The sequence below is a fragment of the Sorex fumeus genome, unplaced genomic scaffold (assembly GCF_029834395.1).
Source record: "Sorex fumeus unplaced genomic scaffold, SorFum_2.1 ptg000007l, whole genome shotgun sequence".
Classification (NCBI taxonomy): Eukaryota; Metazoa; Chordata; class Mammalia; order Eulipotyphla; family Soricidae; genus Sorex; species Sorex fumeus.
In genome coordinates, this window is record NW_026606064.1 from 29563837 (window position 1) to 29589705 (window position 25869).

Genomic DNA, 25869 nt, shown 5'->3' on the forward strand with positions numbered 1-25869 from the left:
GTATTTTTATCACTCAAAGGACATAGAACTTTGCATTATGTACTTATTTTATTATTCTGGCTGGAGCAATAGCACAGCAGTAGGGCGTTTGCCTTGCGCCCAGCCAGCCCGGCAGAGCCGGGTTTGATTCCTTCGCCCCTCTAGGAGAGCCTGGCAAGATACCGAGAGTATCTCGCCTGTACGGCAAAGCCTGGCAAGCTATCCATGACGTATTCAATATGCCAAACACAGTAACAACAAGTCTCAAAGTGGAGACGTTACTGGGCCCGCTCAAGCAAATCGATGAACAACAGGAGGACAGTGGGACAGTGTTTATTATTCCAGAGACAATACCTATGATCAGAGAAATGTAATCTCTTCTGCCCCTATGGTTTCCAGTTATTCTTGATCACACTTGATCACTTGACATTCGTTACTCATCAATTTGCTCGAGTGGGCACCAGTAACATCTCCATCTGTTCCTGTCCAGTGCTAGTGTAGTCCAATGGCATCTGCTAGCTCCAGAAACACAAAGAGCCTCAAACCGATCACTCAGGGTTTTGACGAAGAAGTCTGACCATCTCATAGGTGAGCGGCCACACAATCTTTTGAGACCCTGTGGAATCCAGTCAGTAATGGCTCTAGTCCAGCGGTCATCTCCAAATCTCATTATGTGTCCAGCCCATCTGATTTTCGACACCTTGGCAAATGAGACAGCGTCCCTGATTCTTGACCATCGACAGAGATCAGATCTCCGGATTCTTTCTCTCATTTGAGTGACACGTGATACTCCAAGCATAGCTCTTTTGATTCCTCTTTGGGAGACCCGAATAGTGTTTTCATCCTGTTTTTCTAGGGCCCAGGTCTCTGAGGTGTATGTCAATGCAGGAAGAACAGTGGAATCGAAGAGATGTGCCCCGAGCCGGAGGTTCTTTGTCTTCTTAGCTATTTCTTTGACGTTTTTGAAGGCGTTCCAAGCCACTTTCTTTCTCCTGTGCAACTCAGGTGCCAGGTCATTTGTCATGTTGACTTCTCGACCTAGGTACACATAACTGCTGCGTTCAGAGATGTTCGTTCCATTGAGAGCAAATGGAACATCAGGAATGAGTCTATTTCTCATAAACATTGTCTTTGTGAGGTTCAGTTGTAGTCTGATCTTTCCACACTCACAATTGAAGTCGGCCAGCATTTGTGCCACTTGGCTGATATTTGGTGTTATTAGAATGATGTCATCAGCGAAGCAGAGGTGATGTAGTTGCTGACTATCTATCTTCACTCCCATTCCTTCCCATTCCATTTGCTGCATGACGTTCTCGAGGGTGGTACTGAAGAGTTTCGGTGGAATGGTATCACCCTGCCGAACCCCTCTCTTGACATCAATGATCACTTCTTTGTAGAATGGTGAGATCCTGGTAATAAATCTGTAATACAGCTCACGGAGGATCCTGATGTATTGAGTTTGAATGCTCTTTTTGGCTAGGACTTCGATGACCACTTCAGTCTCAACAGAATCAAAGGTCTTCTTTAAATCAATAAAAGTTAGACAGAGCGGCATCTTGAACCTCTGAGAAGTCAGAACAAATATCTCCAGTTGTTCTTATTGTTTCCAATTTAGGTATCATTCTGGTCCCTGACAATCCCTGACAATAATAGACTTTGATCATTTAATCTTGCTTTGTAGCAAGAGTGGACAATTAAAGCCCAATTTTTCTTCAATCAAATTTTGCTATGAAGTAATGAATTCAAATTACATGAAGATATCACTTATAACGTAGTAGAGAACTTTCTAAGATAGCTGTGATGTCCATATTTTTTATTCACTAAGAAGCATCTCTATATGTTCTTATATAGTTTATTAACACTGTATGTCAGTGAATTTAACCTTTGTAGCAAGGAAATTTTTATTTTTTGTTAATTGTTGTTTATGGGCTGTAGTGATAGCAAAGTGGGTAGGGCATTTGCCTTGCTCACGGCTGACCCTGGTTCGATTCCTCCATTCCTCTCAGAGAGTCTGGCAAGCTACTGAGAGTATCCCACCAGCACAGCAGATCCTAGCAAGCTCCCCGTGGCATATTGGATATGCCAAAAAACAGTAACAACAAGACTCACAGTGGAGACATTACTGGTTCCTGCTCCAGCAAATGGATGGACAAGAGGACAGTGCTACAGTGCTACAGTTAATTATTTTGGGTACAATGTTTCACGAATCTACATTGGCTATATGTTAGCTATAGGAACCATATTTAAGCTTACATCATTTTGTGCTTGATTTTGAGTCACACCTGGAGCTGTTTAAGGATTGCTTCTAGAGGTGCTCAGGGAACTACATATTATGACAAGGATCAAACCAGGCTCTGTCTTATGTAAAATGAGTGCCTTAGTCCCTTTACTATCTCTCTTGCCCCTTAACTTGTATGTTATTACTACTTCAAGACTCAAAATTGATTGGAATGTGCTAACAGCCTATAGAGTTCCCATGGAGTGTGAGTAAAACACAAGAATGTAATTTGGAGAAAATTGTATATAATGTTGGATTAACTAACAAGAGTGAGTTTTGACTTCCTAGATAATTTTTAAAATGAGGACAGTGAAGACTATAATCTACTTCTAATTTTGGCTTTGAGCTTTCTGGAAGGCATATAAAAGAATTTAAAGTAGTCATTTCAGTTTAATCGTCGGGAAGCAAACTCAATTTCATCTATCTATATATAGCTGCACAATGATGAACACAATGCAGATATTTCATAAATGTTTGCTAAGTGGTTGATTGGTGTAAGTACTTAGTAAATGTGTCATGAATACCATTATCTGATAAATAAGAATGTTGAATGAAGTCTCTTTTGGAAAGTTCATTGTCCTGATCTATAAAAATTAATAACTGGGTATTATAATATGAAGATAACAATCAAGAAAAAACTAAGAAAACATTGGGTAATAAACCACATACTTCTGTAAGAACTGAAGATACCAATCTTTACTACAAAAAAATGAAAATTTTAAGAAGACATTTTATAAGTTTAGTGTTAATATAATTTTAAATGTTTGCAAAAGTAATTTCTCACTTTTGGAAAATGCATGTTTTATTTGTCTCTGTGCAAAGACTTTCAGTGTTTATTTACTGACCCTATACTTTTCTTATAAAGAAAACTGTGGTTGAATGTGTGTATATAAGTTATGCAACTTTTTTCTTTAGTATCAAATACATAAATTGTAATTCCATATATATATATATATATATATATATATACAAAACGCTCTGAATTTTTAAAGGAAACTTGATTATTGGTTATATTTTTGGCATCTCCATTCTAAAGAATCTGTCAGAAACATCACTTATCCAGGGAGGAGTTAGGTCTCAATAGGACAAAATTCTCATTTTCATTTATCAATCTTTCAATATGGAGTTACCAGTAGGGTATTGTCTGAGCAAAAGTGAGCTGAAATTCCCCAAGTTTATTCTAGATGAGATGATCTGTTAATCAGCCAGCAGAACAGCTTCCATTTTAAAATACTTAAAACTGTCAGACTATTTTTATTGATTTCCTATGATGATTATCCTGAATCTATAACAGAGGTAGAAATGCAAAATTGCCCATTTTGAAATTCTTTACGTAATATAAACCATAATCTGAGAAGACTCAATATATGCTGTCATTTGTAGACTCTGTAGTCTTTTGTATTACTTGAAGCTTTCTTTTGCCAATATAAATGAATGAATAACTGGATAATGATAAAACATAATGTACATACTCACAGGAATACTGTTATTTAGCTATTAAAAAAAGATAAAATTGTGACTTTTGCAGTAGCATAGATGGAATTTGAGATGATTATGTTCAGGGAAATAAGTAAGGGAGTGAAATACAATCAAAATGTGCTTGCTATCTTTGAGGAATATAATACCTCATGGAGTGTGTAGAAAATTAAATGAAATTAAAGATTTCAGAGTTTTTGTGGGAATTATTAAAACATATCATCCACCTTCTAATATTTAGCATCATCTGCTAACCTTCACATTTATTATGTGAACAATTATCCCCCAATTGTTCAAATGGCTCTAGAAACCCTGTTATTTTCACTGATATTTTCATTACATTTATTAATAATTGTTATGTATTATGCTTTCCTCATAAAGGATTATTCTATGTCAAAATAATCAAATCAAATGCAGCTTTTTATTGGTCATGATGATTTTAATTTTATTAGAACAGTTTTAGGCACCATTGTTTACAATACTCTTAATAGTAGTGTTACCCGAATGGAGCATTGTATCACAACACCCTCCACTAAAACATCCACTTCCCTCTATCATTGTGTCAGTGTCACCCTTCCTCTTACCATCCAATTTCTGCCACCATCCCATAGAAGGAAGTCATAAACTTCCTACTAAGCTGAGTTCTCAGTTTCTGTTGCTTTTGGGCATTTATCATTTTCTTCCTTTTTTTTAATCATGCCTCAAATATGAGAGAGATTATTCTGTATCTTTCCCTCTCCTTTCTTCACGCAGCATGACATTCTCCAGATACATCCATGTACCAGCAAATCGTATGATTTTGTCTTTTAAAGCAGATCAAGTAGTAATTCATTGTATATGTTTATCGAGTCATCTGTTCTTGGGTTATTTCTAGATTTTGGTTAAAGTGAAATGTGTTGCAACGAACATAGGAATGTCTTTTTGGAATAGAGATCGTGTGCCCTGGGAGTAAATAACAAGTTGTGCAATTGCTGGCTCATATCAAAGCTCAATTTTTAGTTTTTCAAAAGTGCTCAACATTCCATCAGCAGTGAGTAAGGATTTGTTTTTTCCTACATCCGTGTCAACACTGGTTGTTTTTGCTCTTCGTGTTGTGTGCCAGTCTCACCAGAGTGAGACTCTTTTTAAAAATTGCGTTTTTAAAAAAAATTCTTTTTTTTAAAAAAAATGTGTTTCCTGATGATAAGTGATACAGTCTTTTCATATATCTTTTAATCCTCCTGATTCTTCCTCCTCTTCCTTCTTCTCCTCCCCCTCCCCTTCCCTTCCTTTTCTTTCCTCTTCCTCTTCCTCCTCTTCCTCTTCCTCATCCTCTTCCTCTTCCTCTTCCTCTTCCTCTTCCTCTTCCTCTTCCTCCTCCTCCTCCTCCTCCTCCTCCTCTTCTTCTTCTTCTTCTTCTTCTTCTTCTTCTTCTTCTTCTTCTTCTTCTTCTTCTTCTTCTTCTTCTTCTTCTTCTTCTTCTTCTTCTCCTCCTCCTCCTCCTCCTCCTCCTCCTTCTCCTTCCCCTTCTCTTTCTCCTGCTTCTTTCTCCTCCTTCTCTTCCTTCTTTCTCCTCCTCTTCTTCTTCTTTGGCTTTTTGGGTCACACTGGCGATGCTTGGGGATTATTTCAGGCTCTGCACTCAGGAATAACTCCTGGTGGTACTCACAGGACCATATGGGATGTTGGTGATTGAGCCCAGGTCAGCCACATGCAAGGTAAATAACCTACTGACTATCTAATTGCTCCAGCCCCACTCCTTCATCTTCTTCAAGGAAGTTTCTGTTCATCTCTTCCTTGTTAGGTTATACCAATGCTTCATGTATCTTAGATATTAACCCTTTTCAGGTGAGTATTGGGAAAATATTTTCTGTCAGTAAGTTTATGGGGGTTTCTGCAGAGCCTCCTGCCCACCCTACTGCCCACCTGGCTGTCCTCCTTGGAGGGGGTTGTGTTGAGTTTCCCTCCCCACCCCTAGCAGAGCCCCGGCAGCCGAAGACCTCCAGAACCAGTCACAGCCAAGCTGAAACCACTCTCCACACATTCGGACAAACCTCATGCATGAAGGAACCGGCAGAGGAACCCAGGGATGCGGGTCTCAGGACTGAGATCTTCAAGCCTGCTCGGATTGGGACTGGGCCTTCTTCACTCAGATCCCCCATCTTGTAGTAGGTAGGTGGTAGGCATTACACCCACCAGCTGCTGCCAGCACCAGGTGGTCCCATCAATGGCCAAGACACAGAGACTATAAAACCCAGCTCCAGAAAGCACTTGGCAGGGAAACAATTGTTTCATTGAAACAATGTAATTGAACAAAAGCATCATTGTTGTCTGGAAGCCCAGTACAATCTAAACTTATGTATCCTGAATATTCCTGGACATTTCCCCAATGTCTGCTTCCTTTTAGAGACCTATAAAAGTCTGTTTCTTATTCAATAAAGACGCTTCATGAACACTGCTGTCAGTCCTTCGTACCCCATTGTCCTTCTCCCTCCACTTCGGGGAACCTGTTCGATTTAGCTGCATGGGGTGTGGCAGTTCATTTTGATTTGACTTTTGTTCATGGTGTTAGGAATGGTCTGTGTTCATTTTCTTACATGTACAGACCAGTTCTCCAAGCACCATTTGTTAAAGAGGCTTTCTTTGTTCCACTTTATAATTTGAACCTTTTTGTCAAAGATTAACTGTTCACAAACTTGATGATATATCTCTGAATTCTCATTCTATTCCATTGTTAGAAGAGTCATACTCTTATTTCAAGTTGATAAATAAGGCTCAGAAAACTCATTTAATACTTTATGACAGGGCTGGAGCAATAGCACAGTGGGTAGGGCATTTGCTTTGCACACGGTATCATACACTTGCTTTGTATGATACCCAGCATCCCATATGGTCCCCTGAGCACCGCCAGGAGTAATTCCTGAGCCCAGAGCCAGGAGTAACCACTGTGCATCGCCGGTGTGAACCAAAAACAAACAAACATTATAACAAAATACAAAATAGAGAACATAATTCTGCATATTACCAGCTATTCATAAGACTAATCCAAGATTTAGAAAAAATAGATGTTTATAATGTTTGGCCCATTCACTATGGAATAATGTCCTATAATATATCAATATGGGCAATACTTTTGAAGAATTTACACAGATATGGCAAACTATTGACTATAATGTGTTATTAGAATATATGATCCAGATAGTTTTATTTCTGTAGTCCCGTCTTTATCATTTTTCATGTTCATTTATCCATATTCTTTATTCCAGGCAATTTTAGATAGCGCAGCGATATACTCACACTTAAAGTATTTAGGCCCTCTTACGCAGAGAAATTGATTGGAAAAGTGATAATCTTGCATTAGTACTTAAAACAATCTGATAATGCCTTTCCTGGAAACAATACAAGCACTTCTAAGTCTCAACCTTGAAAAATGACACTCCTTGAGATGGTAGAATTTGTCTCCAGATAGCTGAATTCACAGCATAAAAAAAATTCAGATATAGCTTTTCCTTTCAGAATGATATTGCAGTATGCAGAGAGACTGGTTAGCAGTGTATGTAAATTTTGAATATGCCTTTTTAATTTCTTTCTAAGCTATGACTCTGGTCTCTATACATAATCTACTTACTATCCTGTGCAACAGATAGAATAGATGAATGAACAGTTTATGTCATTTTTATAGGTTTTGAAGCCCAGATACACCCAAGAATGTGGGAATGTCATGGACTCATTTCTAACCCTTAGAAGATAGCAAATATAAGGTGGGCTGCATAATGGATTGCTAATGGTTTAGAGAGCCTCAGTCTATTTTTACAATTGATAAGTTGTTGTACCTTGGGTAGACTATTACTATCTTTTTCTTCTTTCTTTTTTCTTTTTTTTTCTTTTTTTGCTTTTTGGGTCACACCCAGAGATGCACAGGGATTGCTTCTGATTTTACACTTAGGAGTTACTCCTGGAGGTGCTCAGAGAACCATATGGGATGCTGGGAATCGAACCCCGGGTTGTCCACATGAAAGGCACACACCCTACCTTCTGTACTATTGCTCCAGCCCTGTATCTTTAAATTTAAATTTCTTCATCTACAAAGAGAAAGCATTGACTCATTGATTTCATAAGGCCAGTTAAATGAAAACATTTTCCCCCTGTAAATTGTCAAACTGTGTTCAACAAGTTTCGCTTGCATTTTGATATTTTATTTTACTATGGTAGAGCCTTAAAGTATTGGATCATTTGGTGTGTGTATGTGTGTGTGTGTGTGTGTGTGTGTGTGTGTGTGTGTGTAGACAAGTGCTGTGGGCCATTGAAATGGCTTCCAACAGACAGTGCAGGGATGAAGTGTTTGCCTCCTGTGGACACAGTCATCATTAATGTGGTGTTAACACAGCCAATTCTTCCTTCATCTTAATATCACACAGGGGGCTTTGACCCTATCTCATTGTCCTGTTTGGACTGGACTTTCAATTAACTAAAATCTAACAAGCGAAGCTCATTTCCACACTGTCTGCACTTTTTTTGTGTCAGTGATATTAGACTCTCTTAGGTGGGTCATTCAAAAGGTTTACAGGACACTCACACATTGGTGTCCTACTTTTCATGTAGAATAGAACTTTTCATGTATTGACCCTAGAAAGAGAATTGATAGATTAATTTGTTTTATCTTTAGAGAAATATACTTCACTAGGCATGAGTGGTGAAAAAATAATTATGAAGCATGATCAGAGAGAAAAAATATCATTTAAATCATTAGGGCAAATTACAGTTGTTCTATATTATAGCTCACTTTTGATAGAAAAGATATACCATGGAAGAATTCAAATAGTTTAAATACTTTAGATATTATAAAACTAAAGAATGTGATCCACATACCAATCCCCAAACTATCACCAGCCTCTGTGTATCACAGAATCCAAGCTTTTAGTTCAGAAACTAGAGGAAATTTCTGTATGGAGAAAACCAGAAAGATTTTCCATAAGGATGTCAAACATTCCCACTGACTTGTTAGTGATTTCCTCTCTCCAGAATAATATCTCTAATAATGCCTTTGGGCTAAATAAGTAACTTAAAAAATCTTTCATTTTAAAAAATGCACGGTTTGGGACTGGACCTGTCAGTAGCTAGACAGTTACACCCTCCAACTGCCGTGTAACCCCAACAACGGCCAGGATCCAGAGATTATCACAACAAGCTCCTGGGAGAGCACAAGGCAGAGTCTCCTACCCTGTGTCTGACTATCCTCGCCAGGGCCCAACAGCTGAAGACCTCCAGGCCCCAACCAAGGCCTTACTGGGGCCACTCTCCACACACTTGGATAAGCCTCAGACATAACAGAACTGGCAGAGGAACCCAGGTGTGTGGGACCCGGGGCTGAGATCTCCAAGCCTGCACGGTTTGGGACTAGACACCCTCCAACTGCCGTGTAACCCCAACAACGGCCAGGATCCAGAGATTATCACAACAAGCTCCCGGGAGCACGTGGCCGCATTCGCGGCCGCACGACTATTTATTTACTTTTCTCTAAGTTTTCAGGGTACCTTAAATATCCAACCCGCATGGCAGAGCCTGGCAAGCTATCCGTGGTCTATGCCAAATAGACCAAATTGATATGCCAAATCCAGTAATAAATGGATCTTATTTCCCTAACCCTGAATATGCAGAGTCGAGAAGGATATGGAAGGAGAGGCTTATAAAACACCAAGGCAGACATAGGCTGCCAAAACGCAGAAAAACAAAAATGATTATCTGTACTTTTAATGCTCGTACGCTGGCATCTGCTGCATCCATTGAAGACCTTATGGTACAAGCGCGAAAGATCAAGTTCGACATCATTGGTCTGACCGAAACAAGAAGACATCAATCCCATCATGCTGTTTTCGACACTGGAGAAGAACTGTTCCTTGGAACATGTGATAAAAGAGGCGTCGGTGGTGTCGGTATCCTTGTCAACACAAACTTAGTCACGAGCATTGATTCATTTGAATGCCTAACAACCCAAATCGGATGATTACACTTGAATAAATGTGGCTCACTACCGGCAGTTTCTATCTTTGTTGTCTATGCACCAACATCCAGTTATGGTGAAAGAGAAACTGAGAAATTCTACATGGAGCTGGAGAAGTTCTATAAAGAAGATCACACCTTCTACAAGATCATTGTCGGTGATTTTAATGCCAAGATAGGACCAAGAAGATCAGTCGATGAGCTCCACATCGGAACCCATGGCCTGGAATGGAACGAACAGGGTGACAGACTGTCTGAGTTCATCATGTCAACCAAAACCTTCCATGGTAACTCACAATTCTAAAAGGCTGAATCTAAACGTTGGACATGGGAGTCTCCCGATGGACGGTTCCACAATGAAATAGACCACATCATATTCAATCGGCGGTTTTGCCTAACCGATGTTGCTGTTGTCCCAAAATTCCAAATGGGATCAGACCACCGTCTTCTTCGTGCAAAATTCTACCTCACAGAACGAGGAGAAAAGAATGCAAGGTTTAAGAAGAGGACTCCCAGAACAACCACCAACTGGGAGCTCTTTGGCTCTATTGCGGCAACATGGGAAGATGCCATCATTGACAACATTGATGAGGAATACGATCGAATGATTCAGCACCTCCATGATTGTGCAAGGAATGGCAAGAGAGAGATAACCACAAAAAACCGTCTTTCTTCGAACACTCTTGAACTTATTCGCCAACGTGGCTTGGCACATGCCTCAGGCAACCACAAGCGAACATCCGAACTGGCAAAACAGTGCAGAGAAGCCATCAAGGATGACCTCAAAAACAGGAGAGCAGCAGTACTGGTAGATGCAGCAGAAGCTGGGAAAACCATTCGTAATGCCCGCCTGTCCTTCACCAACTACAAAACCAAGATGTCTGCCCTCCGACATCATGATGGATCTATCACATCTTCCAGAAGGGCAATGGAGAAGATTATTCATGATTTCTACTCAGATCTCTTTAATAGCCACATCCACTTGCCCACATACCACATACCACATGATGGATATGTCGTTCCCAATGTTCTCCCTTCCGAAATCCAACATGCCATCTCGTCGGTAAAGAAACAAAGAGCACCTGGCCCAGACAAGATCAGACCTGAACACCTGAAGAACTTACCATCAGTACTCATCAATACATTGGCTCGACTCTTCACATGCTACCTGTCTGAATGCAAGATTCCATCCCAATGGAAAACCAGCAGGACTGTACTACTATACAAGAAAGGAGACATCCACGACATTGGCAACTATCGCCCAATCTGCCTATTGTCTGTCATCTACAAACTATTCACTCGAGTCATCCTGAATAGGATTAGCAGAACACTAGATGAAGGACAGCCATGTGAACAAGCTGGATTCCGAAAAGGATTCAGTACCATCGACCATATCCACACAATAACCAAGCTCATTGAGGTATCTCGGGAGTTCAAGATGCCGCTCTGTCTAACGTTCATTGATTTAAAGAAGGCCTTTGATTCTGTTGAGACGGAAGCGGTCATGGAAGCCCTAGCCAATCAGGGCGTACAAACTCAATACATCAGGATCCTTCGTGAGCTCTATTGCGGATTCACTACCAAGATCTCACCATTCTACAAAGAAGTAATCATCCATATCAAGAGAGGGGTTCGGCAGGGTGATACCATTTCACCAAAACTCTTCAGTGCCACCCTCGAGAACATCATGCGACAACTGGAATGGGAAAACATGGTAGTGAAGATAGATGGTCGGCAACTACACCACCTCCGCTTTGCTGATGACATCGTTCTAACAACACCAAACATCAGCCAAGTGGCACAAATGCTGAACGACTTTAACCGTGAATGTGGAAAGGTCGGACTACAGCTGAATCTTACGAAGACAATGTTTATGAGAAACAGCCTTGTTCCTGACGCTCCATTCGCCCTCAACAGAACCACCATCTCTGAATGCAACAGTTATATATACCTAGGTCGAGAAATCAACATGATGAATGACCTGGCACCTGAGTTGCGCAGGAGGAAGAGAGCGGCTTGGAATGCCTTCAAGAGCATTGAAGAAATAACTAAAAGGACAAAGAACCTCCAGCTATGAGCACATCTCTTTGATTCCACTATTCTTCCTGCATTAACATATGCCTCAGAGACCTGGACCCTACGAAAACAGGATGAGAACGCTATTCGGGTCTCTCAAAGAGGAATCGAAAGAACTATGCTTGGAATATCACGATTCACTCAAATGAGAGATAGAATCCGGAGTTCTGATCTTCGTCAACGCTCAAGAATCAGGGACGCTGTCTCATTTGCCAAGACATCAAAAATCAGATGGGCTGGACACGTAATGAGGTTTACAGACAACCGCTGGACTAGAGCCGTTACTGATTGGATTCCACGGGACATCAAAAGATCACGTGGACGCCCACCTATAAGATGGTCAGACTTCTTCGTCAAGACCCTAAATAATCGGTTTGAGGCTCTGCATGTTCCTAGAATGAACAGATACCATTGGGCTACGCTAGCACGCAACCGGGATGAATGGAGACGTTACTGGCACCCGCTCGAATAAATCGATGAATAACGGGGATTAAGCGATTAAGTGATTAAGTGATTTAAAAAATTGTTAAATTATTGTTAAATTGTTAAATTATTTGATTTTTGTGTCACTTTTAGAATCTACACAGAGGTTGAATTTATTTTTATGAAAATAAAACGTGCTCCATACATTTTTTGATGCATTTAAAATATTTTATGTAAATTTTCAAGTACATTCTTTGCTCTAAGGGAAAAATAAAGCTCATAGAACACTTGAAAATTTTTTATGCATTAAATACATCCTATTATTTTAAAATATATATTTGGTGGGACTGGAGCTATGGTACTATAGTATAGTATAAGTAGGGTGCTTGCCTTGCACCTGGCTGACCAGGGTTCAATTCCCAGCATACCATATAGTTCCCTGAGCACCACCAGGTGTAATTCCTGAGTGCAAAGCCAGGAGTAACCCCTGTGCATAGTAGGGTGTGACCCAAAAAGCAATATATATATATATATATATATATATATATATATATATATATGCACACACATATACATATATACACACATATATACGCATATACATCTATAGATTTGGCTGACTTTTTTAATTTTAAATAAGTAAAGGGAAATTGTCTCATTGAAGAAAGACTTAATTTCTGCTTCTGCTTAACTGGAGAGATAGCACAGTGGGTAGGGCGTTTGCCTTGCATGCAGCTGATCTGGGTTCGATTCCTCTGTCCCTCTCAGAGAGCCTGGCAAGCTGCTGAGAGTATCCTGCCTGCACAGCAGAGCCTGGCAAGCTCCCCATGGCGTACTCGATATGCCAAAAACAATAACATCAATTTTCACAATGGAGACGTTACTGGTGCCTGCTCAAGCAAATCGATGAACAACAGGAGGACAGTGCTACAGCGCTTAGTTCTTACAGTGATTTTTAATTTTGATTTATAGGAAGATGCAAAACTAGCCTCATTTGTTTTTATTATAAGTGATTAAAAATTAAAAATTTTAGGAATTTTTAATTAATGATTAGGAATTAAAAAACTTAAAGCATATAATTTAGTAAATTTCTATGGCTAGGCCTTGAAGGTGTCAGTCTGATATTTGTACCTAATATTGCCTTGCATGCAACCAACATGGCAGACCCGAGTTCGATTCTTCCACCCCTCTCAGAGAGTCCGGCAAACTATGGAGAATATCTCACCCGCAGGGCAGTGCTTGGCAAGCTCCCCGTGATGTACTCATATGCTAAACACAGTAACAAGTCTCACAATGGAGATGTTACTGGGCCCGCTGGAGCAAATCAATGAACAACGGGAGGACAGTGATAGTGACAGTGTCTGTTACTGATTTATTAGTTACTGAACTTGAACTTGAATTTTTTCGTATACTTAAATACAATACAAGTACATTTACTCCAATAGAAGAACAAACTTTCTGCACCTTTATTTTACTCTCTTCTTAGAAAGTTTTCGCTTTTAAGGTGCTAGTTAGGGGGTCCAGTACATTCCAGTTTTTAAAAAATGCACACATGTACATTAAAATTTGGATAGACACATAGGATTGTGCCTTAATTTAACAGATTGAATCCCAAATCATGTAGACACATTAGCATCCGTGTGATAATACCATACCCTTACCCTCACCAATTTCAATGATTCTCAGGTCTTCAAAACTATCTATTTTAATCTTTCTACACAAACAGATGTATATTTACTCAACTGCATTACTAGTGAAGTAACATCCTAAGTGCACAAACATTGTTAGACTAATAGATTACAAAGATCACTGCTTGCTTAAAAACAACAAATTATATTAGACCTCATATCTGGCATATGAAACTCAAATTCTAACACCCCAAAATCTTTAGGAACAATTCCGGCAGATAAGGACAGAAATCCTGGGAAATCACTCAGCTCAAATCAATTCTCAATCCTAATTGATGAGGAAGTCAAATCAATACTCCATACAATGGTTATGGAACTAAAACAATTACTAGCAGAAAAATTCAATCAACTTTAAGATGATCTGATCCAGAGTATCAAAGGGTCCATACAAATGGACTGAAGGAGTTAAAAAATACAATGTCAAGTCATAGCCAATGTATTAAACATGCAGAGAACTGTATCAATGATATTTGAAGACAAAAGAATGAGATACCATCTCATACCATAAGGACTGGCACATATCCAAATGAGCAAGAACAACCAACCAGTGCTGGCACAGATGTGGGGAACAAATGATCCTCGTTCATTGCTGGTGGGAATGCCAACTGGCCCAGCCATTTTGGAAAAGAATATAGACATTCCTCAAAAAAACTAAAAATTGAGCTCCCATTTGAGCCAGCAATAACACTTCTGGGAATATACCCTGGAGGCCCCAGCTACAAAGTCAATACACAAAAATTGGGTCACATTCTTATATACAAAGAATAAATCAGATGAGAAAGCAGTCAAGGTGTCTATCAAATTTAAAATAGAATGCAAAAGAATCAAGTATCTAGAAACCAGCTTAACAAAAGATATGGGAGATTTATAAATTATAACTTTAAATCAATTAAGAAATATATAGAAGAAACCCTAAGCTATTATATAGATTCAATTCGATCCCCATCCAAATTCAGATGACATTCTTCCAGTATCTAGAAAAATCAACAATAAAGTTTGTATGGCAACATAAAACACCATGGGGAGCCAAAGACATGCTGGAAAATAAGAAATTGAAAAGTGCTTCATTACATAATTTGGATCGGTATTTTAAAACTATGGTGATCAAAACTGTATGGTACTGGAATAAAATGCCATACAGATCAGACCCTCAGATAAATGGCTCAGAATCAAATACCCTATAACAAAATCCCATATATAGGTAGTTAATTTTTGATAAAGGAGCTAAGAATTTCAAACAGAGTAAAGATTGTCTCTTCAACAAATGGTGCTGGGAAAACTGGATAACTATGTATAAGAAACTAAAGCTGGCCCCACATCTTACACCTTACACAAAAGTCAATTCAAAGTGAATCTAAAACCTTTAGATCTGACTCGAAACTGTAAAGTACATTGAGGAAAATATAGGCAGACCTCTTAAAGATCTGAACATTAAAGGTGTCTTCAATGATCTGATAGTACTGACAAAGGCAACACAATCAAAAAATATACAAATGGGACATAAAGTTAAAGAGCTTTTGCATGGGAAAAGAAAAATGGGCTAAAACTAAGCTCACTGAACAGGAAAAAATATTTGCATTCAACATATAGATAAAGGTTTGATATCCAGGAAATTAAAAGTACTCACCAAGGTCAACCAAAAAAAAATCACAAACTCTATCAAAAAAAGAGAAAGAGAAGAGGAAATTAACAGGCACTTCTCAGAAGAAGATAGACAATGACCAGTTTGTACATGAAAAAATGCTCGGCATTGCTTATTATCAGTAAAATCCACACCAAGATGACAATGAGATACCATTTCACACAAGTGAAAATGGTACATATCAAAAATAGTAGGAAAATTTGTGGTGGCTCATCCACTTCTGGTGGGAATGTTGTCTAGTACAAGTCTTGTGTAAAACAGTATGGAGAGTTCTTAGTAAACTTAGAATTGAACTTCCATGTCACCCAACCATACAACTTTTGGTATCTACCTCCAGGGCACAAAAATATATTCTCAAAAGGACATATACACACCATTATTCATTGCTTCACTTAGTTAAATAGCAAGATATGTGATATACACACACAGACACACACACACACAGTAGAACACGGGAGCCAAAAAGAACAGTGAAATCATTCAATTTGCTGCAATGTAGTTGGCATTGGAATATGTCATATCTTCTTCTGGCTTGAAGTAGAAGCCAGAAAGAGAAAGACAAACAGGATGTTCCCTCTTACCCGTCGTTTATAGAATATTGTATGAGAGAATGTAGTAAAAGGGGGATGCTTAGATCACCTTTGACTCCAGTGTTTAGAGAGAAGAACAGAGAAGGAAAAAAAATCAAGGGAAGGGGAGGGGAAGAGAACTGGAAGTAATGGATGAACAGGCATCAGGGCTTTAATTATACTGGTGATATGGGTGAGTGGTATAGCCATACACCCAAAAAACTCAACAAAACTGAAAACATAAGTTCTAAGCTCCACCCACTGAAACTTTGTAATGTATCTGTCAAATTAATAGATGGGAATGGGATAGGGGTTGGGGTGGGGGGGGGAACCCTGGTGGAGGGAAGTTGATACTGGTGGTGGGATTGGTGTTGAAGTATTATATGTCTATAACTCAACCATCAATAATTTTGTAAACCACAGTTCTTTACTTAGAAAATGGGAAAAAAGAAAAAACATTATCTAGTTAGAGAACTGAAAATCAGGTGTTTTGATTCTTATTATCAATTCAGTGCCTCATCCCTCTTTTTCAGTAGGCAAACTACTTCCATATTGAAGGATGGCAGTGATGACTCCGACAGAAGTTTTTGCATAAAATCCATTCACTGTCAGCCTTTGTAAGCCCCAGGCAGTAGGAGTCTGTTAAATAGCAGCTTTGAAATTTTAATTGTTTAATTAAACAGTCTCTGCCCCCGCGCCTCGGTGTTCCTTCCCGGAGTCCCTTGGAGGGGAGCGGGTTGAGCTTTCCTCCCCGCCCCAGCCAGGGCTACGGCAGCCGGAGACCTCCAGGACCAGCCACCACCATGCTGAGACCACTCTCCGCACACGTGAAGGTACTGGCAGAGGGACAAAGCCACGCGGGTTCCGGGGCCGAGACCTCCAAGCCTACTCGAATTGGAGTCGAGCATCTTCCACCCAGATCCTCCAAATTCCAGTAGGCGGGGGTCACACCCACCACCTGGCCCCCTGGCGCCGTGTAATCCCATCAGCGGCCAAGACTCAGAGACTATAAAATCCAGATCCCGGACGAGACCAGTGCAGTCTCTGCCCCCGCGCCTCGGTGTTCCTTCCCGGAGTCCCTTGGAGGGGAGCGGGTTGAGCTTTCCTCCCCGCCCCGGCCAGGGCTACGGCAGCCGGAGACCTCCAGGACCAGCCACCACCATGCTGAGACCACTCTCCGCACACCTGAAGGTACTGGCAGAGGGACAAAGCCACGCGGGTTCCGGGGCCGAGACCTCCAAGCCTACTCGAATTGGAGTCGAGCATCTTCCACCCAGATCCTCCAAATTCCAGTAGGCGGGGGTCACACCCACCACCTGGCCCCCTGGCGCCGTGTAATCCCATCAGCGGCCAAGACTCAGAGACTATAAAATCCAGATCCCGGAACCGCGCGGCCGCATTTGCGGCCGCGCGACATCTTATTATCTCATTCCTACTTGGGACAAACTTGCAGGCTATCGAATGTAGCCTGCCCACAGGGCACAGTCTGGCAAACTCCCCGTGGCCTACCAAATATGCCAAATACCAGTAACAATGATGGGTCTCATTCTCCTAAAGAGCCGTGAATATAATCTCAGGGCTAGGATGAAAGAGACGTTACTGGGGCCTGCTCGAGGCAATCAACGATTAACAGGATGATGAAATGATGAAATGAAAATGAAATTAAACTTTGTACATTGAAGAAAGAAAGGATGGAACAAGAATACATGAAGTATTCTGACCTAAACAGAGATTTAACGTTTCCCCAGGGCATGTTGTGACTTTGAGATATATGCCCATCATAGCTATAGGTACAAAGATTGTGTCCTCCAAAAAGAGGAGATTTTACTCTTTCTCTTTCTCCATATCCACCACCACAAATTGGTGGAACAAAGACCCAGTCAACTAAAATATGAAGTGTTCTGAGGTGCTAGCAGCAAAAGAAAAAACTGTTAATGCTTTCATCTTTTAATATGCAACAGACTTTTGCAAAGCAGATAACTCTTTCTAAAGAGTTATTACCCACTAAATCTTTCAAAATCTTCCTCTCAGGTTGCAGTTAGGTTGGGGCCAGTGAATAGTTTTGGTTACTGGACTGTATGAGCACAAATGAGGCAGGTCACTTCCAATCTGAGGAGAGAACAGATTTTCCTCAATGTTTTATCCTCCTTCTGTTGCAGTGAAAGTGTGGTTACAAGTTAAGAGGATGACATCTTCACAACCATAAATCTAAAACTCCGAGATACTGCTTGTGTCAACTTTGCACGGGGGAAAAGCATTTATACTTTTTGTTAAGTTGCTAAGATTTCAGAGTTTGTCCTGCAGCAGGAATTAATGTGTACTAGAGAGAAATACTTCAAAGAATAAATTAGTAAAATTATTTAATGTAAAATTTATACACATGCAGAAATAGTTATAGTTAGCATACTAAATGAGATGCTACTATATCTTGAATAAATTTAATTAGATATTAAATGCACCAATTATATTTAAGGGTACAATAACATACAAAATTATTATATTTTCTCTCTGACAAGTTCTTTCTTGAAAACTAAAAGTGTGAACTAGTTTAGCACATTATATTACAGAAGAATATAAGAAGTACATACTAGAGTGCATATAATTTTAAATAGTAACATAATTAGTATACCACACAATTCTTCTCTTATTCAAAGCTATCTAGACACCACAAATCTGCTCTTTTTTTTCTAGTAATGGATAATTACTATCAGATCATCACTGTATCATTGGCATTGTGTTTTATATATTATTCCCAATTTTACTATACAGAATATGTTTGCCATTCCATGGAATAAATTGAGTTTTGCATGAATAGTAACACATTATTATTTTTCACAGAGTTCTAAATAAACAGAAGCATACATATGCTCAGTGTATTTGAAGAATGTTTGAATTAAGTGCGTCCTACTCAAATATGCCAATATAGAACTAAACTCTCCAGCTCCAATAATAGGCAGTCAGGTGCTTTTGCACAGTGTTTTTAGAACTGCTCTCAAATACAAGTCATGGTTAATATTTGATTTTATTAGGTTCTAGTTCTGCTATAAAGAAAAAAATATATATATATTCAAAGGCAATACAGGATTATAGTGTATTCTATATAAAAAGTACACTACACTTTATCGTACCCAAAAGGCCGAGCTACCCGTAATGTATTCGATATGCCAAACACAGCAACAACAAGTCTCATGATGTTACTGGGCCCACTGGAGCAAATTGAAGAACAATGGGAGTACAGTGCTACAGTACAATATAAAAAGAATATCACAAGGGTTAGAAGTGTGTTCCATGGGACAGAACATAAATATGCATGTGTAATATCCTGACTTCAGACTCTGAACAGCAAGCCTCTAACCCTAGTACTGTTGGAAATGTGGCCAAGTCCAAAAAGAGAAGATTGAAAATTAAGACTTCAGAATCAACAATTTATTTTAGCAGTATGAATGTGACACAATAAACAAAACATGTATATAATCTGGTTAGCTACAGTAGTTTATTCCAAGGACACATAATTAAAAAGATTACTGGGAAGAAAAAGTCTTTGCCCTCTGTTAAAACAAAGAACATCTGACATAGCTTTTTCTTGGCTTCCCTATATTTCCTGTCACTAATTCAAGTAAATAAAAATCAAAGTTAAGATACATAATAATCTTCTCATTTGTAAAAACAGGTCTTAACTAGAAAAAGATAAATATGCAAGATGTAAGTTTTAAATCCTCTTAAAAAGTGATTGTAGTTCCCAACTAAACGAAACATCTGGATATTTCAATTGTATTTAATTCTCTTCAAATCCAAAAGTCACATAATAGAGAGATAGTAATTGAAAATGGCTCCTGGTCTAATTAAGTTGAATTGAAACGAGAGTTTCTGCAAATTTCATTTCCTTCAACTCCCAATGACTTGTTTCTTAGTTTTGATACTGTGAAAATCCAAGTACTTACAACTCTACCAGTTACTGTGTTACTGATTAAGTATAATGGAATTAGCACATATAAAATGCATAAACCCCAGTGAAATAAATAAAAAAAATTAGAAATGTAATCTTCTGTATGTGGAAGTATAATGATTGGTAAAAGTGGCATTCAAATAATGGAAAAAACAAAATAATAAAATCCTAAGTAAGCAACTGGTATAATAATGGAAACTATCATAGCTATACTTACACTATACACAAAAATAAAGCTGAACCAGTTAGAAATCTGAGATTAAAAAAAATGAGGAAGAAATATAAACAAAACACAATAGTAGAAGAAAAAACAACTGACCTTTTAAAGCGTTGAGAGGAAAGTTTTATTGCTATCTGTTTTTAATTGAGTCAACATTCCTACTGCATCTTAAGAAATTATTAGTTAACTTTGCTACCTAAAAATAACATCATACATTGATTCAGAATAAATTAAAACTAAGGATAAACGTTTCATTGTATATCATAGAAACTGGCTTAAATTACTAGTGCACACAAAACTCAAAGATTATGAAAATAATTACCCAAATTTCCAAAATGTAGGTTTATGAACCCCAAATTCCACCAGATCACTGGAGATTAAAATGTAGAATAGGCAGAAGAGGAGAGTATGTAATATTGGACTGAAACTGTAGCTATCGACTCAGTTCCATTGTCAATATTCAGTTATGCTTCTTGGAATTATTCCCTGAGGAACTTAGAAACTGACTTTTAAGTAAAGCAATGTATTCAGTGCCTTCATTTTCATTTCTAAATGTCACTACTAATGAAAGACACCACATATCTGTGGGAAATGACTGCTTCTAAGTCTATATTGTGAAAAATCCAAGATGGGCCTAGAATACTTTCTTCTCAAAAATTAAAGGAATACAAAAATATTGTTTAAAAACATAAAACTTATTTAAAGCAATTGATCAAAGTGAGTGAAATTTTGGAACATATTTTGGCAACATCATTAATAAATTCTATTATATTTGATATAGTTTTAATAGAAGAATAAAATATGTTTACAAATCACCAAGGTACATTGTTAGTATGTTCATGACAATAACTGCTAATCTTTAAACTGTCCAAATGTGCACTGTTAATAAATTTGACAAATTAATTGTAATACATTTACAGTAGAATGCTAGACAGCAAATAGAATGCATTATTTGCTGTTATTTAGAAATATGAAAGAAAATTCTAAATATTATGTTGATTTAAATAGTCAAATACATAAAGGTAACTATTGTGGGATTTTATTATTTTTTTAAGTGAAAACTTAAAATCTACTTCATACCATTGAATTTGTAGTCAAGTTTCTCTTTGGCATAAGAACCATGTAAAGATTATGAGTGGGGCCTATCACATCCTGTACTGTTCTTCTTAACCTGGGTGCTGATTACATACATGTGTCTAGTATCTTAATGTTCATTATATCTCTGTTCTTTAGTTTATAAATGAAAGAAAACTATACATGAGTTCCAATAGAGAATAACAAAAGTAAGGGAATAAAGAAGAAAATCTTTATTTGGTAGAAAAATAAAAAGGATGAGATAAAATTACCATTATGAAATTATTGTAATAGTAGTTTTAAGTTAGGATATCAAAAGATGCTTAGTTATTGGGTAAAAAAATCCTTGAGGATGAAAATATTCATACAAGCTTTATTTAAAGTAAATAAGTAAAAAGCTCTAAAATCTATCAGGAAAACAGGAAATGGGGGCTGGAGCCATAGTAGTGTGGGTAGAGTTCTTGCTTTGGATATGGCCAACCTAGGTTTAATCCCTGAGACCATGTATTTTCCCCTAAGCCCTACCAGGAGTGATCCCTGAGCACACCAAGAAAAAACTCTGAACATCAATAGGTATAGCTGAAAAAACTAAAAGGAAAAAATATAAATGTAAAGATTTCATATAACATATACTAATATTTAAATTCTTGAATATGGGATTTTATCCTATGAGGAACATAGACAGAAATATTTAATAGTGACATTACTACAACTTACATTTAAAAAACTCAGCAAAATACAATACCTTCACTGTCCTCCCATTGTCCATTGATTTGCTCAAGTGGGCCCAATAATGTCTCCATTGGAGACTTTGTGGTTACTGTGTTCGGCATATTGAATACATCACGGGTAGCTTGCCAGGCTCTGTCGTGCAGGCGAGATACTCTTGGTAGCTTGCCAGGCTCTCCAAGAGGGGCGGAGGAATCGAACTCAGGTCAGCCATGTTGGCTGCGTGCAAGGCAAATGCCCTACCGCTGTGCTATCGCTCCAGCCCAGCAAAATACATAATATGTAAAAAAATTGACTATTGAGTTTTTGATTCTTCTCAGTGATATCACTGTCACTCTCCTCCTGTTGTTCATCGATTTGCTCGAGCGGACACTAGTAACATCTCCATTGTGAGATTTGTTGTTACTATTTTAGGCATATCGAATACAACACAGGTAGCTTGCCAGGCTTTGCCGTGTGGGCGAGATACTCTTGTAGCTTGCCTGGCTCTCTGAAAGGGGCAGAGTAATTGAACCCAGGTCGGCCGCGTGCAAGGCAAACACCCTACTGGCTGTGCTATCTCTCTAGACCCTCAGTGGTATATATACATATACAGATATATAGAGATATAGATATACATACTTATCTATGAATTGTGATTCTCAAATTTTAAATAAATTTTACTTTTGGAAGTATAATAAAAGGTAAAGGTAAAGGTAAAGGCCCTCCCGTTGATCGTCGATTTGCTCGAGCGGGCCCAGTAACGTCTCCATTGGAGACTTTGTTGTTACTGTGTCTGGCATATCCAATACTCTCGGTAGCTTGCCGGGCTCTCCGAGAGGGGCGGAGGAATCGAACTCGGGTCGGCCATGTTGGCCGCGTGTAAGGCGAACGCCCTACCCGCTGTGCTATCGCTCCAGAAAAATATTGCCATAGTCGCTTAACCCTTTCGACTCCTGTCTATACTTTATTTTCACGTGTATTAGAGGAGAATCTTTGTCATTTTACTGCATAGTGGTATTACAGTATTCACCTGCAGAGGTTACTGGTCTGATTCATTCAAGCAAAATATTCAAACAATAAAAACTATTAGCACTTAATGTGAAATGAGTCAGAAACAGAGGAACAGACATAGTAGGACTGCGCTCATTTATGGAGTATAAAACAACAGAACATGAGGCTGACACCTAAGGATAGTAGATACACGGGACAGATAGATTGGTCCATAGCTGGAAGCCTGCCTCATGAACAAAGGAGAGAAGGCACTGGGATAGAGAAGGGATCGCTAAGAAAGAGATGGCTGGAGGATACGTTTGGGATGGGAGATGTGTGCAGAAAGTAGATAAAGGACCAAACATGATAACTTCTCAGGGTCTGTATTGCAAACTGTAATGCTCAAAAGTAGAGAGAGATTATGGGGAATCATGTCTGCCATGGAGGTAGGGGGAGGGTGGAAAAGGGGGGCGTATACCGGGGAAATTGGTGGCAGGGAATGTGCACTGGTGGAGGGATGGGTATTTCATCATTATGTGATTGTAACCCAAACATGAAAGCTTGTAACTATCTCACGGAGATTCAATAAAATTAAAAAAGAAACAAACAAAAAATACTACTAGCACTGTTAGCACTGTCCTCCCATTGCTCATCAATTTGCTTGAGTGGGCACCAGTAACCTCCCCCTTGTGAGACTTGTTACTGTTTTTTGGCATATTGGATACGTCATGGGGAGCTTGCCAGCCTTTGTCATGCAGGTGTGATGCTCTCGGTAGCTTTCTGGGCTCTCTGAGAGGGGTAGAGGAATCAAACCTGGGTCGACCACATGCAAGGCAAACACCTACTGTGCTATCACTCCGGCCCAATAAAAACTATAAAGAAATTTAAAGAATAGAAACTCATTTTCCATGATATTTTAATTTGAAGTTTATAGATAGGTTTTAGGTCTGTGTCCATGAAAGGCTGGAGTGATAGTATAGTGGGTAGCATTTTTGCTTTGCATGTGGCTGACCTGGGCGACCCGGGTCTGATTCCTATACCCCTCTTGGAGAGCCTGGAAAGCTATCAAGAGTCTCTCGCCCGCATGGCAAAAGCCTGGGAAGCTACCCGTGAAAAATTCAATATGTCATACACAGTAACAAGTCTCACAATGGAGACATTACTCAGGCCCACTTGAGCAAATCATTGAACAATGGGAGAACAGTGACAGGACAGTGACAATAACAGTATCCATGAAACATTCTCATGGCTTTTCACCAAATGAGGTCCTCCACATTTGAGTCTGCTTAGAAAACCCGATTAAAAACTTCATTTTTTTTTTTTGCAATTTCTGAAACAAAATACAGACTTGGTCAATCAGAAAAAAAGTGAATTTCTTTTTTAAGCAAATAGGCCTTTCTAGAAATCACTACTACATTGATTTTTGTGATTTTTATTTGTTTCAGAAATTTCCTTTCTTCTTTATAAAAACGTTATATAGAATCTCACATAATCATAAAGTTTTCTGTTCTTGCAAATAGTGCATGATTTAAGAGAAACATGATGAAGAAAAAATACTTTATCATACTTAAAATAGAAAGTGTGAAAAGTATTGACAAGAAATTGATTACATTTTGGTTTATAACATCTGGCTGAAAAAGCAGTTTTTCTCTGGATGTAAGTTTTCATTAACTGTGCTTTCTACTTTGACACATCTTCAGTCTTAAGCATATGGTCCCCAAAGTATTTGCAGTATATATAATCAAAAATGGGGCTGGAGCGATAGCACAGCAGTAGGGTGTTTGCCATGCAAGCCGCTGGTTCAGCTGAGAGGGGTTCAATTCCTCTGCCCCTCTTGGAGAGCCCGGCAAGATACCGAGAGTATCTTGCCCGCACGGCAAAGCCTGACAAGCTACCCTTGACGCATTCGGTATGCCAAACACAGTAACAGCAAGTCTCACAATGGAGACGTTACTGGGCCTGCTCAAGCAAATTGATGAACAACGGGAGGACAGTGCTACAATGCATAATCAAAAATATCCCTTTAATTAGCTTACTTGTCAACTAATGATTATTCAAAGTATTTCTTGATATGACTAAAGAAATTATTTAAGTAAGGCTTATAAAGTACTCTGCTTTTGTAATGTACTACATGTTCTGAAAATATTAGCTATTAACTGCAGTATTTTAATAGCCCTTGCTTGCATTCTCTTATATACATTTTCCATCCCTCTCAGAGAGCCCGGCAAGCTACTAAGAGCATCATGTCCGTATGGAAGAGCCTGGCAAGCTCTGCATGGTGTATTCAATAAGCCCAAATCAGTAACAATAATGGGTCTCATTCCCCTGACCCTGAAAGACACCATTGGGAAGGACGAGTAAGGAGTGGCTGCTAAAATCTCAGGGTTAGGACGAATTGAGACGTTATTGGCACCCATTCAAGCAAATTGGGATGGCAGTGATACAGTGATACAGTGATTTTAATAGCACTTATTGTATGCATTATAATTTATTGATCTACTTTTTTTTTAGTTTTTGGGTCACACCCGACAATGCACAGGGGTTACTCCTGGCTCTGCACTCAGAAATCACTCTTGTGGGGGTATGGTGCCACCAGCAGGTCAATCTATACTTGTGAGGTGAGTGTATCAGCAACCTGATAGCTCCTTCAGACTTCCAGATACCCCCAAATTGCTGCTGTGCCTTTGGCTAGACCCCAAAAACTTGGGGCAAAGTTTATCAAGAAAGTAAACAGCTAAAAGTTAGGTATGTGGGAGACACACCCACAAACCACCTTGGGCTCAGCTATATAATTGGAGGCATAACCTCTCTGGTTACT